General features: G+C 46.1%; 2 non-coding genes across 2 annotated transcripts; both read right to left on the bottom strand.

Moving 5' to 3' along the window:
• Positions 1 to 12,224: 12,224 nt before the first annotated feature.
• Positions 12,225 to 12,307, bottom strand: trnal-aag (transfer RNA leucine (anticodon AAG)). Its single transcript has one exon. It is a non-coding gene; the product is annotated as a tRNA-Leu (tRNA).
• Positions 12,308 to 13,460: 1,153 nt separating this feature from the next.
• Positions 13,461 to 13,532, bottom strand: trnag-ucc (transfer RNA glycine (anticodon UCC)). The gene has a single exon. It is a non-coding gene; the product is annotated as a tRNA-Gly (tRNA).
• Between the last annotated feature and the right edge of the window lie 1,024 nt (positions 13,533 to 14,556).

A 14,556-nucleotide genomic window follows, 5' to 3' on the forward strand; every position in this document is an offset into this window, starting at 1 on the left:
TGTGTGTATACGTGTGATTGTATGTCACTATTGTTTCCTCTCTGAGAGTCTTTTAACCATTTCTAAATCTCTCAGAGGTACAATTGTTGAGTCTGATTGCTTTTTGTGATTGCTATTTATGAATGAGTACAGTGTCTTTCAGCATCTTACTCTGAACAACCGTTTGAGAATAATCCTGAATCTGTCATGCTCCAGGACTCGGTGGCATGATGGATCTTAGTCTGAACATGTGTTTGAGGATTATCCTGTACCTGTCAGGCTCTGTGACTCAGTGTGAAGATGCGGTTCAGGATGTGACCTTTCAATCTCTGGGACAGTTTATAAGTTTGCCTTCATTCCACGTAATTTTCCAGCACAGAAAGAAACCATTGCTGTGGGAGGCTTGAAGCAAACAATGTGTGATAGTTTTGGACCAGCATTTAATATCAGAACACAATTGTGAAAGATAATGTAACCTTCAACCTGATACTGGATTGCTCTGGAAGTTTAACTCAGGTTGTACACATTGATTTGATCTGTGACACTCAGTCTGATTCTGAGTCAGAATTTTGACATGAATGTAAAATGGACCACAGTCTGGAATTGCTGCAGTATCTTCCATCCGGAACAGAGTGAGTGAGGATTTTGCAATAGTTTGCAAGTTACAGCTCAGTTCATAGTCAGCGAAATTATATTGCATCTTTTATTTTCATAAATTAGGTGAGTTTTAAACGAGAATCAGTGTTTGTATCTTTGTCGCTTTCAGCATATCTCAATCTGAGAAGGCACCTGATATTTGTGTTTGCTTCTAATGTATTTGTGAGGACGCACTCTGAGGATTAGTACAGCCACCCCTGATGTGAGTGATGTGGCTGGTATTTCACTCTATTCTCAGAGTACATTATTACGGTTAATTGTGTAATTTTAAACCGGAATCCATGTGTCAGTTTTCTCTGATGTTGATTATTTCACTAAGCTGCTCCATTGTGGAACTGATACAGTGATGATGAGAATGGGTGAGAATTTACACTGGGATTTATGGGGCCTCCTGTCAGTGGTACTGTGTTAGGGTGACATGGACACAGCGTCTGTCTCTCCTGCTGTTTGATTGATGGGTTGAAAATGTGTCTCTGGAACTGTTTCTGCTGCCTGAGACTGTGGAACTGATGACCTGTCTGTGTCTCTTTGCTCTGTCAGTGACAATGTACGGATTGTGTGTGGGAAAGAGCTGGCGACACTCTTCCCTGTAACTTGTGTGGAGGAAACATCACCCCTGATCCCGTGTGACTTCACCTTTTGTCTACCATGAGGGACCTTGTCAAAGGCCTTACTGAAGTCCATATTGACAACATCCACTGCCCTACCTGCATCAATCATCTTATTGACCTCCTCGAAAAACTCTATCAAGTTAGTGAGACACGACCTCCCCTTCACAAAACCATGCTGCCTCTCACTAATACGTCCATTTGCTTCCAATGGGGAGTAGATCCTGTCTCGAAGAATTCTCTCCAGTAATTTCCCTACCACTGAAGTAAGGCTCACCGGCCTGTAGTTCCCTGGATTATCCTTGATACCCTTCTTAAACAGAGGAACAACATTGGCTATTCTCCAGTCCTCCGGGACATCCCCTGAAGACAGTGAGGATCCAAAGATTTCTGTCAAGGCCTCAGCAATTTCCTCTCCAGCCTCCTTCAGTATTCTGGGGTAGATCCCATCAGGCCCTGGGGACTTATCTACCTTAATATTTTTTAAGACACCCAACACCTCGTCTTCTTGGATCTCAATGTGACCCAGGCTATCTACACACCCTTCTCCAGACTCAACATCTACCAATTTCTTCTCTTTGGTGAATACTGATGCAAAGTATTCATTTAGTACCTCGCCCATTTCCTCTGGCTCCACACATAGATTCCCTTGCCTATCCTTCAGTGGGTCAACCCTTTCCCTGGCTACCCTCTTGCTTTTTATGTACGTGTAAAAAGCCTTGGGATTTTCCTTAACCCTATTTGCAATGACTTTTCGTGACCCCTTCTAGCCCTCCTGACACCTTGCTTAAGTTCCTTCCTACTTTCCTTATATTCCACGCATGTTTTGTCTGTTCCCAGCCTTTTAGCCCTGACAAATGCCTCCTTTTTCTTTTGACGAGGTCTACAATATCTCTCGTTATCCAAGGTTCCAGAAAATTGCCGTATTTATCCTTCTTCCTCACAGGAACATGCCGGTCCTGAATTCCTTTCAACTGCCACTTGAAAGCCTCCCACATGTCAGATGTTTATTTGCCCACAAACATCCGCCCCCAATTTATGTTCTTCAGTTCCCGCCTAATATTGTTATAATTAGCCTTCCCCCAATTTAGCGCATTCATCCTCGGACCACTCTTATCCTTGTCCACCAGTACTTTAAAACTTACTGAATTGTGGGCAGTGTTCCCGAAATGCTCCCCTACTGAAACATCTAGCACCTGGCCGGGCTCATTCCACAATACCAGGTCCAGTACCGCCCCTTCCCTAGTTGGACTGTCTACATATTGTTTTAAGAAGCCCTCCTGGATGCTCCTTACAAACTCCGCCCCGTCTAAGCCCCTGGCACTAAGTGAGTCCCAGTCAACATTGGGGAAGTTGAAGTCTCCCATCACCACAACCCTGTTGTTTTTACTCTTTTCCAAAATCTGTCTACCTATCTGCTCCTCTATCTCCCGCTGGCTGTTGGGAGGCCTGTACTAAACCCCCAACATTGTGACTGCACCCTTCTTATTCCTGATCTCTACCCATATAGCCTCACTGCCCTCTGAGGTGTCCTCCCGCAGTACAGCTGTGATATTCTCCCGAACCAGTAGCGCAACTCCGCCTCCCCTTTTACATCCCCCTCTATCCCGCCTGAAACATCTAAATCCTGGAACATTTATCTGCCAATCCTGCCCTTCCCTCAACCAGGTCTCTGTAATGGCAACAGCATCTTAGTTCCAAGTACTAATCCAAGCTCTAAGTTCATCTGCCTTACCCGTAATACTTCTTGCACTAAAACATATGCACTTCAGGCCACCAGACCCGCTGTGTTCAGCAAATTCTCCCTGTCTGCTCTGCCTCAGAGCCCCACTGTCCCTATTCCCTAGCTTTTTCTCAATGCTCTCAACATCTGACCTATTGCTCCCGTCCCCACCCCCCTGCCATACTAGTTTAAACCCTCCCGTGTGACACTAGCAAACCTCGCGGCCAGGATATTTATGCCTCTCCAGTTTAGATACAACGCGTCCTTCTTATATAGGTCACACCTGCACCAGAAGAGCTCCCAGTGGTCCAGATAACGGAAACCCTCCCTCCTACACCAGCTGTTTAGCCACGTGTTTAGCTACTCTATCTTCCCATTTCTAGCCTCACTGGCACGAGGCACAGAGAGTAATCCCGAGATTACAACCCTAGAAGTCCTGTCTTTTAACTTTCTGCCTAGCTCTCTGAACACCTGCTGCAGGACCTCATGCCCCTTCCTGCCTATGTCGTTAGTACCAATATGTACAACGACCTCTGCCTGTTTGCCCTCCCCCTTCAGGATGCCCTCTACCCTTTCGGAGACATCCTGGACCCTGACACCAGGGAGGCAACATACCATCCTGGAGTCTCTTTCACGTCCACAGAAGCGCCTATCTGTGCCCCTGACTATAGAGTCCCCTATTACTATTACGCTTCTGCGCTTTGACCCTCCCTTCTGAACATCAGAGCCAGCCGTGGTGCCACTGCTCTGGCTGCTGCTGTTTTCCGATGATAGGCTATCCCCCCGACAGTATCCAAAGGGGTATACCTGTTCGAGAGGGGGACAACCATAAGGGATTCCTGCACTGACTGCCTGCCCTTTCTGGTGGTCACCCATTTCTCTGCCTGCACCTTGGGTGTGACCACATTTACATAACTGCGATCTATGACGCCGAGCTGTTTATGTTTATGTGGAGCTAATGCTTCCTCTTTTGCGGCATTCTAAAACTTGAGTTCTTAAGCTTAGAGTAAGAGATAGCAAATTTAAAAAACATTTGAGGAAAAACTACTTGTCCCATCGCAGTAATAGTTGTAACGGATGTTTCTGCGCGACATTGTGAGTTTCAAACTGAGGAAGACTGGCCAACAGTTTCTCATTCAGAATTGATGCGCAATTATGTAATTGAGGTGTATAAGACGTACACAGTACTCCAAATGTGGCCTTACCAAAGTTTTGTACAGCTGCATCATCACCTCACGGCTCTTAAATTCAATCCCTCTGTTAATGAACGCTAGCACACCATAGGCCTTCTTCACACCTCTATCCACTTGAGTGGCAACTTTCAAAGATGTATGAACATAGACCCCAAGATCTCTCTGCTCCTCCACATTGCCAAGAACTCTACCGTTAACCCTGTATTCCGCATTCATATTTGGCCTTCCAAAATGGTCAACCTCACACTTTTCAGGGTAAACTCCATCTGCCACTTCTCAGCCCAGCTCTGCATCCTATCTATGTCTCTTCAGCCGACAACAGCCCACCTCACTAATCCTATCCTAGGGTTAGGGTTAGGGCTCGGGTTAGGGTTCAATTATGAGCATTATGGAGAGGACGAATAACAATTTGCAGTATTTTCAGACACTGACAGATACTGACAGCAACAGAGACTGACAGAAAGTAACAATCTGACAGGTAAATCACACTCACAGATAAGAACTGAGACTGACAGATACAATCAGACACTTACAGACAGTAACCCACACTGACAGATACAATTGTACATTCACACACAGTGTCTAACACTGAAAGATACAATCACAACTCACATACACTGAAATACACTGATAGCTACAATCACACACAAACAGGCATTAACAGATACTGACAGTTACAATCACAACTCACAGACATTTACACACGCTGATACATCCAATCAGCGTGTGGCTGTTTCGCACAGGGCTGAATCGCTGGCTTTGAAAGCAGACCAAGGCAGGCCAGCAGCACAGTTCAATTCACGTGACAGCCTCCCCGAACAGGCGCCGGAATGTGGCGACTAGGGGCTTTTCACAGTAACTTCATTTGAAGCTTCCTTGTGACAATACGCGATTTTCATTTCATTTCATTTTCATACACTCACAGTCACAGACACTGACTGATACAATCGCACACTTACAGACAGTGACAGGCACTGATACACTCGCCCAGAACCCTCCTCTGCCGCCTCCACTGGGTGAAATTCCTCCTGTTTGTCCACTGGAGGTGTTTCTCGGCTACGTGCCTGTGAAAGCAGCCGCGGAAGCAGCGGGGGAGAGAGATTCCAGTCGCCAGGATGCAATTCTCCAATTGGATACTTCACGTTGCTCAGAACTTACACGCTCGTTTAGAGAATCATAGAATGGTTAAAGATCAGCGTGAGTCCACTCCGCCCACCGTGTCCATGTCAGTCGCCTGGAGCTGGCGTGTCGTCCTGTGATGAAGACAGAAAATGCTGTAAAATCTCAACAGGCCTGGCAGCAGATGTGGGGAGGGAAACAGAGAATGGGAAGGAGGGTCAGACTGGATTCGGAACTGTAACTCTCTTTCTCCCTCCACAGGTGTTGCCCGGCCATCCGAGTTATCCACCATTTTCTATTGCTGTTTCAGGATTTTATGAAGAATCGCCATAGCGGCATTGCCCTTGTGCTCGGCGCTTCTAATTATAAAAACTGGTCCCGTATGTCTATTGTTCTGTTCGCAGTGGAGGACAACGAACCAGAAAGAACCAAATTGACGCAATGATCCCGATAAGAAAAGTAAGGGACAAAGAAGACTTTCTTTTGATTTTATTTTCACAACCAAACCAAATTCAGCGGGAATTAAGAAGTCCATTGAGTTGCTCAAATAAACTTTGCTTGGGACGTAATGGTAAGGTGGTTTCAGCGGTACGTTGAGCACACCTGGTTCGTTGGTCTAGGGGTATGATTCTCGCTTGGGGTCTTCTGCTGCAATAAAATGCTAGAGGCACTTTTTAATATCTGTGCGATCGATATGGTGCCATTGACTGAACGAGGGAGCAGTTTGGAGAAAAAGGAGGGTGGGAGCGAGGGTCATGTTTGGGGCTTAACCGCTCTTTGACACCAGTTCTTTGGCTGCCCACAGTGCAGTCGAGGTGACACAGTTGGCCACTCCCAGAACCCTCCTCTACCGCCTCCACTGGATGAATTTCCTCCTGTTTGTCCACTGGAGGGATTCTTCTGCTAAGTATCTGTGAAGGCTGCACCGTAAACAGCGGGGGAGAGAGATTCCAATCGCCAGGATGCAACTCTCCAATTGGATACTTCACGTTGCTCACACTCGTTTAGAGAATCATTAAATGGTAACAGATCAGGGTGAGTCCATTCCGCCCAACGTGTCCATGACAATCGCCTAGAGCTGGCGTATAGTACCGTGATACAAACAGAAAATGCTGGAAAATCCCAACATGCCTGACAGCAGCTGTGTTGAGCGAAACAGAGAATGGGAAGCAGGGTCATTCTGAATTCGGAATGGTAACTCTCTTCCTCTCTCCACAGATGTTACCATTCCAGACGATTTGTCCAGCAATTTCTATTTGTCTTTCAGGATTTTATGGAGAATCTCCATAGCGGCATTGCCCTTGTGCCCGGCGCTTTTATTTACAAAGACTTGTCCCTTCTGTCTATTGTTCTGTTCCCTGTGGAGGCCAACAAACCAGAAAAAAACAAATTTACCCAATAATCCCGATAAGGAAAGCAAGGGGCAAAAGGGAGTTCCTTTTGATTTTACTTTAACAACCAAACCAAATTCAACAGGAATTAAGAAGTCCGTTGAGTTGATAAAATAAGCTTTGCTTGGGAGGTAATGGTAAGATGGTTTCAGCGGAATACTGATCTCCGGCTTGTTCGTTGATCTAGGGGTATGATTCTCGCTTAAGGTCTTCTGATCAGCAAAATGCGATTAGTCCCGGGTTCAAACCCCCGCCGAGCCCTGCAAGGACTTTATAACATCTGTGCGATCGATATGGTCTCATTGACTGAACTCGGGAGCAGTTTGGAGGAAAAGGAGGAAGGGGCGAAGGTCATGTTTGGAGCTTAACCGCTCCTTGACATCAGTTCTTCGGCTGTCCACAGTGCAGTCGAGGTGACTCAGTTGACCTCTTCCACAATCCTTCTCTGTCGCCTCCACTGGATGAATTTCCTTCTGTTTTGTCCACTGGAGGTGTTCTTCGGCTACATGTCTGTGAAAGTAGCACCGGTAGCAGCTGTGGAGGGAGATTACATACGCCAGGGTGCAACTCTCCAATTGGATACTTCCCGTTGCTAACTCTTGTTTAGAGAATCAAAAAATGGTTACAGATCAGGATGAGTCCATTCCGCCCACCGTGCCCATGACAGCCGCCTAGAGCTGGCGTGATAAAAACAGAAAATGCTGGAAATCCTTAACAGGCCTGGCAGCAGCTATGGAGATGGAAACAGAGAATGGGAGGGAGTGTCGTACTGGATTCGGAACTGTAACTGTCTTTCTCTCTCCACAGATGTTGCCATACCAGTCGAGTTATCCAACATTTTCTATTTCTCTTTCAGGATTTTATGAAGAATCTGCATAGCGGCATTGCCCTTGTGCTCGACTCTTCTATTTGTAAAGACTGCTCACTTATGTCTATTGTTCTGTTCGCAGTGGACGCCACCAAACCAGAAAGAACCAAATTGACCCAGTGATCCCGATATAAAACCAAGGGACAAAAAGCATTTCTTTTGATTTTACATCAGCAAGGAAACAAAATTTAACAGGAATTAAGAAGCACATTGACTTGATAAAATAAGCTTTGCTTCGGAGGAAATGGTAAATTGTTTCAGTGGAATGCACAAAGCGATTTAAATTCTATATTCATCGTCATTTCATTTCAAACTTGATGTGCTTTTACTATTTTTGAACCCTGTATCTGAGTGCCAGAGTCACAGATCTGATTATCCAGTCAGTAACTGATCTTTTCCTGTTGGGTTTTGCTGTGCCAATTTAAGCAGGATTCTCACGTCCTGAGGCCGCCTCTTCCCCGTTGAATGGGAGGCATTGGATCTTCCTGGGGTGAACATTTTGCTGGAGAAATCTTCGTCGTCATTTAATTTCAAGCTAGAAACAAGTAGCAGGTGGAAGGTACTGAGGGAGATAGTAAATGGGTGACCAAAAGACAGAGCAAGAGTAGGAAGGCAGTGCAGGTGTCCTCTGCGGTCATCTCCCTGCAAAACAGATATACCGCATTGGATACTGTTGAGGGAGATAGCTCACCAGGGGAAGGCAGCAGCAGCCAGGTTCATGGCACCGCTGGCTCAGCTGCGCAGCTGGGCAGGAAGAAGAATGGCAGGGCTATAGTGATAGGGGACTCAATTGTAAGGGGAATAGACAGGCGGTTCTGCGGACGTAATCGAGACTCCAGGATGGTATGTTGCCTCCCTGGTGCAAGGGTCAAGGATGTCTCTGAGCGGCTGCAGGACATTCTGGGGGGGAGGGGGGGGGGGAGGGTGAACAGCCAGCTGTCGAGGTGCACATATGCACCAACGATATAGGTAAAAAACGGGACAAGGTCCTACAAGCTGAATTTAGGGAGCTAGGAGGAAAACTAAAAAGTAGGACCTCAAAGGTAGTAATCTCAGGATTGCTACCAGTGCCACGAGCTAGTCAGAGTAGGAGTGTCAGGATAGAGAGGATGAATACGTGGCTCGAGAGATGGTGCAAGAGGGAGGGATTCAAATCCCTGGGACATTGGAACCGGTTCTGGGGTAGGTGGGACCAGTACAAACCGGACGGTCTGCACCTGGGCAGGACTGGAACTGATGCCCTAGGGGGGGAGGGGGGGGTGTTTGCTAGAGCTGTTGGGGAGAGTTTAAACTAATGTGGCAGGGGGATGGGAACCGATGCAGGAAGTTGGAAGGTTGTAAAACAGGGACAGAAATAAAAGGCAGTAATGGGGAAAGTGTAAGGCAGAGAAGCCATAGTCAAAAATCAAAAAGGGCGACAGTACAAGGTACAGTGACTGAGGGGAGCTCAGTGAATAGGACCACGAATACTAAAAGAAATAAAACGGGAAGTGAAAACATTAATGTTAAGCGACGCGGCAGGTTGTTACAGGAAGATATGGGTTCGATGACAAGGAAAATTAGGAGAAAGGTTAAGAGGAAATATAACTTAGGAGAGGTTACTGATCGACGTGTTAAGATTCAGAACAGAGGTAAAAAAGCCAACATAAGTGTACTTTACCTGAATGCTCGTATTATTCAGAATAAGGTAAATGAGTTGATGGCGCAAATCGTCGTGAATGACTATGATTTAGTGGCCATTACTGAAACATGGTTAAAGGATGGTCACGACTGGGAGTTAAATATCCGAGGGTATCAAACCTTTCGGAAGGACAGAATGGATGGTAAGGGAGGTGGTGTAGCTCTGTTATTTAAGGATGACATCCGGGCAACAGTAAGGGGTGACACCGGTGCTATGGAGGATAAGGTTGAATACATTTGGGTGGAAATCAGGAATAGTAAGGCGAAAAAGTCACTGATAGGAGTAATCTATAGGCCACCAAATAGTAACATTATGGTGGGGCAGGCAATAAACAATGAAATAACAGATGCATGTAGAAATGGTACAGCAGTTATCATGGGGGATTTTAATCTACATGTTGATTGGTTTAACCAGGTCAGTCAAGGCAGCCTTGAGGAGGAGTTTATAGAATGTATCCGCGATAGTTTCCTAGGTGGAACCTACGAGGGAACAAGCGGTCCTAGATCTGGTCCTGTGTAATGAGACAGGATTGATTCAGGATCTCATAGTTAGGGAACCTCTCGGAAGGAGCGATCACAATATGATGGAATTTAAAATACAGATGGAGGGTGAGAAGGTAAAATCAAGCACTAGTGTTTTGCGCTTAAACAAAGGAGATTACAATGGGATGAGAGAAGAACTAGCTAAGGTAGACTGGGAGCAAATATTTTATTGTGAAACAGTTGAGAAACAGTGGAGAACCTTCCAAGTGATTTTTCACAGTGCTCAGCAAAGGTAGATACCAACAAAAAGGAAGGGCGGTAAAAAGAGGGAAAATCGACCGTCGATATCTAAGGAAATAAGGGAGAGTATCAAATTGAAGGATAAAACATACAAAGTAGCAAAGATCAGTGGGAGACTAGAGGACTGGGAAATCTTTAGGGGGCAACTGAAAGCTACTAAAAAAGTTATAAAGAAGAGTAAGATAGATTATGAGAGTAAACTTGCTCAGAATATAAAAACAGATAGTAAAGGTTTCTACAAATACATAAAACAAAAAAGAGTGGCTAAGGTAAATATTTGTCCTTTAGAGGATGAGAAGGGAGATTTAGTAATGGGAGATGAGGAAATGGCTGAGGAACTGAACAGGTTTTTTGGGTCGGTCTTCACAGTGGAAGACACAAATAACATGCCAGTGACTGATGGAAATGAGGCTATGACAGGTGAGGACCTTGAGAGGATTGTTATCACCAAGGAGGTAGTGATGGGCAAGCTCATGGGGCTAAAGGTAGACAAGTCTCCTGGACCTGATGGAATGCATCCCAGAGTGCGAAAAGGGATGGCTAGGGAAATTGCAAATGCACTAGTGATAATTTACCAAAATTATCTGGGGCCGTCCCGGCGGATTGGAAATTAGCAAACGTGACACCAATGTTTAAAAAAGGAGGGAGACAGAAAGCGGGTAATTATAGGCCAGTGAGCTTAACTTCGGTAGTAGGGAAGATGCTGGTATCTATCATCAAGGAAGAAATAGCGAGGCATCTGGATGGAAATTGTCCCACTGGACAGACGCAGCATGGGTTCATAAAGGGCAGGTCGCGCCTAACTAATTTAGTGGAATATTTTGAGGACATTAACAGTGCGGTAGATAACGGGGAGCCAATGGATGTGGTATATCTGGTATATCTGGATTTCCAGAAAGCCTTTGATAAGGTGCCACACAAAAGGTTGTTGCATCAGATAAAGATGCATGGCATTAAGGGGAAAGTAGTAGCATGGATAGAGGATTGGTTAATTAATAGAAAGCAAAGAGTGGGGATTAATGGGTGTTTCTCTGGTTGGCAATCAATAGCTAGTGGTGTCCCTCAGTGATCAGTGTTGGGCCCACAACTGTTCACAATTTACATCGATGATTTGGAGTTGGGGACCAAGGGCAATGTGTCCAAGTTTGCATACGACACTAAGATAAGTGGTAAAGCAAAAAGTGCAGAGGATATTGGAAGTCTGCAGAGGGATTTGGATAGGCTAAGTGAATGGGCTAGGGTCTGGCAGATGGAATACAATGTTGACAAATGTGAGGTTATCCATTTTGGTAGGAATAACAGCAAAAGAGGTTATTATTTAAATGATAAAATATTAAAACATGCTGCTGTGCAGAGAGACCTGGGTGTTCTAGTGCATGAGTCTCAAAAAGTTGGTTTTCAGGTGCAACAGGTGATTAAGAAGGCAAATGGAATTTTGTCCTTCATTGCTAGAGGGATGGAGTTTAAGACTGGGGAGGTTCTGCTGCAATTGTATAAGGTGTTAGTGAGGCCACACCTAGAGTATTGTGTTCAGTTTTGGTCTCCTTACTTGAGAAAGGACGTACTGGCACTGGAGGGTGTGCAGAGGAGATTCACTAGGTTAATCCCAGAGCTGAAGGGTTTGGATTACGAGGAGAGGTTGAGTAGACTGGGACTGTACTCATTGGAATTTAGAAGGATGAGGGGGGGATCTTATAGAAACATATGAGATTATGAAGGGAATAGAAAGGATAGATGCGGGCAGGTTGTTTCCACTGGCGGGTGAAAACAGAACCTGGGGGCATAGCCTCAAAATAAGGGGAAGTAGATTTAGGACTGAGTTTAGAAGGAACTTCTTCACCCAAAGCGTTGTGAATCTATGGAATTCCTTGCCCAGTGAAACAGTAGAGGCTCCTTCATTAAATGTTTTTAAGATAAGGATAGATAGTTTTTTGAAGAATAAAGGGATTAAGGGTTATGGTGTTCGGGCCGGAAAGTGGAGCTGAGTCCACAAAAGATCAGCCAAGATCTCATTGAATGGTGGAGCAGGCTCGAGGGGCCAGATGGCCTACTCCTGCTCCTAGTTCTTATATTATCCAGTTATGAACTGGGGTTCTCCCTGTGAGGTCTTGCTGTGCGAATGTAAGCAGGAATCTCATTCCCGGAGGCCACCGCTTCCCCATTGAATCTTCCTGGGGTTGCACATTTTGCTGGAGAAACGTAACCACGTGGAGGAAAAGTTAATGTCAGAAGTAGGATTCGAACCCACGTCTCCAGAGGAGACTGCAACCTTAACGCAGCGCCTTCGACCGCTCGGCCATCCTGACGCGCTGTAACCAAAGATATGCTCCATCGGCGAATCGATTTAAATTCAATTTTCATCTTCATTTCATTTCAAACTCGATGTGGTTTTACTATTTTTGAACGCCAGCCAGACTCTTGTATCTGAGTGCGATCGTTCTCCAACACGCTGTGTGTTAAGGAGCTCTCATTTCTGCATTGATCAGTTTGCTCTATTCAACAAAGTCCGTACTGCCGCCTATCTGTTCCTCACACGAAGGTATTAAGAATCTAAGATCTGAGCGGCGTGATGGATCCAATTAGACAGTTGCATCTTGGCGACTGGAATCTCTCTGCACAGCTGCTTCTGGTGCTGCTTTCACAGGCTAGTAGCCTAATAAACCCTCCAGTGTCCACACACGAGGATGTTCATGCTGTAAAGGCTGCAGACGAACATTCTGGGAGAAGCCAACTTGTTTACATCCGCCAATACAACATGCCAGACTATTTACAACAAGGGAAGTGGAAATTTACGCGGAGTCCTGGGATCATTATTAATTCCTGATCCAGAGTTACTGAGCAGATCATGCCGTCATGAACTTGGCTTCTGCCTGTGGGAACTTGCTGTGCGAATTTAAGCACGAATCTCACGTCCCGAGGCCACCGCTTCCCCTTTGAATGGGAGGTGTTGGATCTTCCTGGGCCTGAACATTTTGCTGGAGAAATGTAAGCACGTGGAGAAAAGTTAATGTCAGAGGTGGCATTCGAACCCTCGCCTCCAGCAAGACAGTTTGGCCATCCTGACGAGCTGGGGGAAATGTTATGCTCCGTGCACAAATAGACATAGACATAGAACATACAGTGCTGTAGGAGGCCATTCGGCCCATCGAGTCTGCACCGACCCACTTCAGCCCTCAATTCCACCCTATCATCCTCATCCCGCAACCGGATAATCCTTCCTACCTTTGTGGACACGAAGGGCAATTTTGCATGGCCAATTCACCGAGCCTGCACGTCTATGGGATGGAGGAGGAAACCGGAGCACCCGGGGTGAAATTCACGCAGACACAGGGAGAACATGCAGACTCCGCACAGACAGTGACCGAAGCCAGAAATCGAAACTGGAACCCTGGTGCTGTGAAGCAACTGTGCTAACCACGATGCTACCTTGCTGTCCAAAATTTCGAAATAAATTTCTTCTGCGATGGCCGAGAATCGAACACGGGTCAACTGCTTGGAAGGCAACTATGCTCACCACTGTACCACCATCGCTCACAGACCCGCTTTAAATTATATCTTCATTCGCATTTTATTTCTAATCAGTTGCGCTTTTCCTATTTTTGAACACCAGCCATAATCCTGAATCTGAGTACCGTCCTTCTCCAAGCCGCTGGGGGTTAAGGAGCTTCGCATTGATGCATTGATCATGTTGCTGCAATCAACAAAGACCGAACTCCCGCCGACCTGTTCCTCACACGAAGGTATTGAGAGTCTAAGATCTGAGCGGCGTGAAGGATCCAATTATACAGTTGCATCCTTGCGACTGGAAACTCTCTCCACAGCTGATTCTGGTGCTGCTTTCACAAAAAAGTAGCCAGAGAACCCTTCAGTGTCAAAACAGGAGGTCGCTCATGCTGTAAAGGCGGCAGAAGAACTTTCTGGAAGAAGCCAACTGATTCACGTCCGACAATCCAACCAGCCAGACTATTTACAACAAGGGAAGTGGAAATTTACCCGGAGTCCTGAGGTCAGTATTAATTCCTCAACCAGAGTCACTGAGCAGATCATCCCGTCATGAACTGGGCTTCTGACTGTGGGGTCTTGCTGTGCGAATTTAAGTGCCAATCTCACGTCCCGAGGGCACCGCTTCCCTCTTGAATGGGAGGTATTAGATCTTCCTGGGGTTGAACATTTGTTGGAGAAATGTAACCTCGTGGAAAAAAAGGCAATGTCAGAAGTAGGATTCTAACCCACGCCTCCAGAGAAGACTGCGACCTTAACGCAGAGCCTTCGACCGCTCGGCCAGCCCGACGAGCTGGCGACAACGTTATGCTACGTGCACAAATAGACATAGACAGAGAACATACAGAGCAGAAGGAGTCTATTCGGCCCATCGAGTCTGCACCGACCCACTTAAGACGTCAATTCCATCCTATCACACTCACCCCGCAACCCAATAATCCTTCCTACTTTTTTGGACACTAAGGGCAATTACGCATGACCAATTCCCCTAGCCAGCGCGTCTTTCTGCTGTGGGAGGAAACCGGAGCACCCGGGGTGAAATTCACGCAGACAT

The sequence above is a fragment of the Scyliorhinus torazame genome, chromosome 24, assembly GCF_047496885.1.
Source record: "Scyliorhinus torazame isolate Kashiwa2021f chromosome 24, sScyTor2.1, whole genome shotgun sequence".
Classification (NCBI taxonomy): Eukaryota; Metazoa; Chordata; class Chondrichthyes; order Carcharhiniformes; family Scyliorhinidae; genus Scyliorhinus; species Scyliorhinus torazame.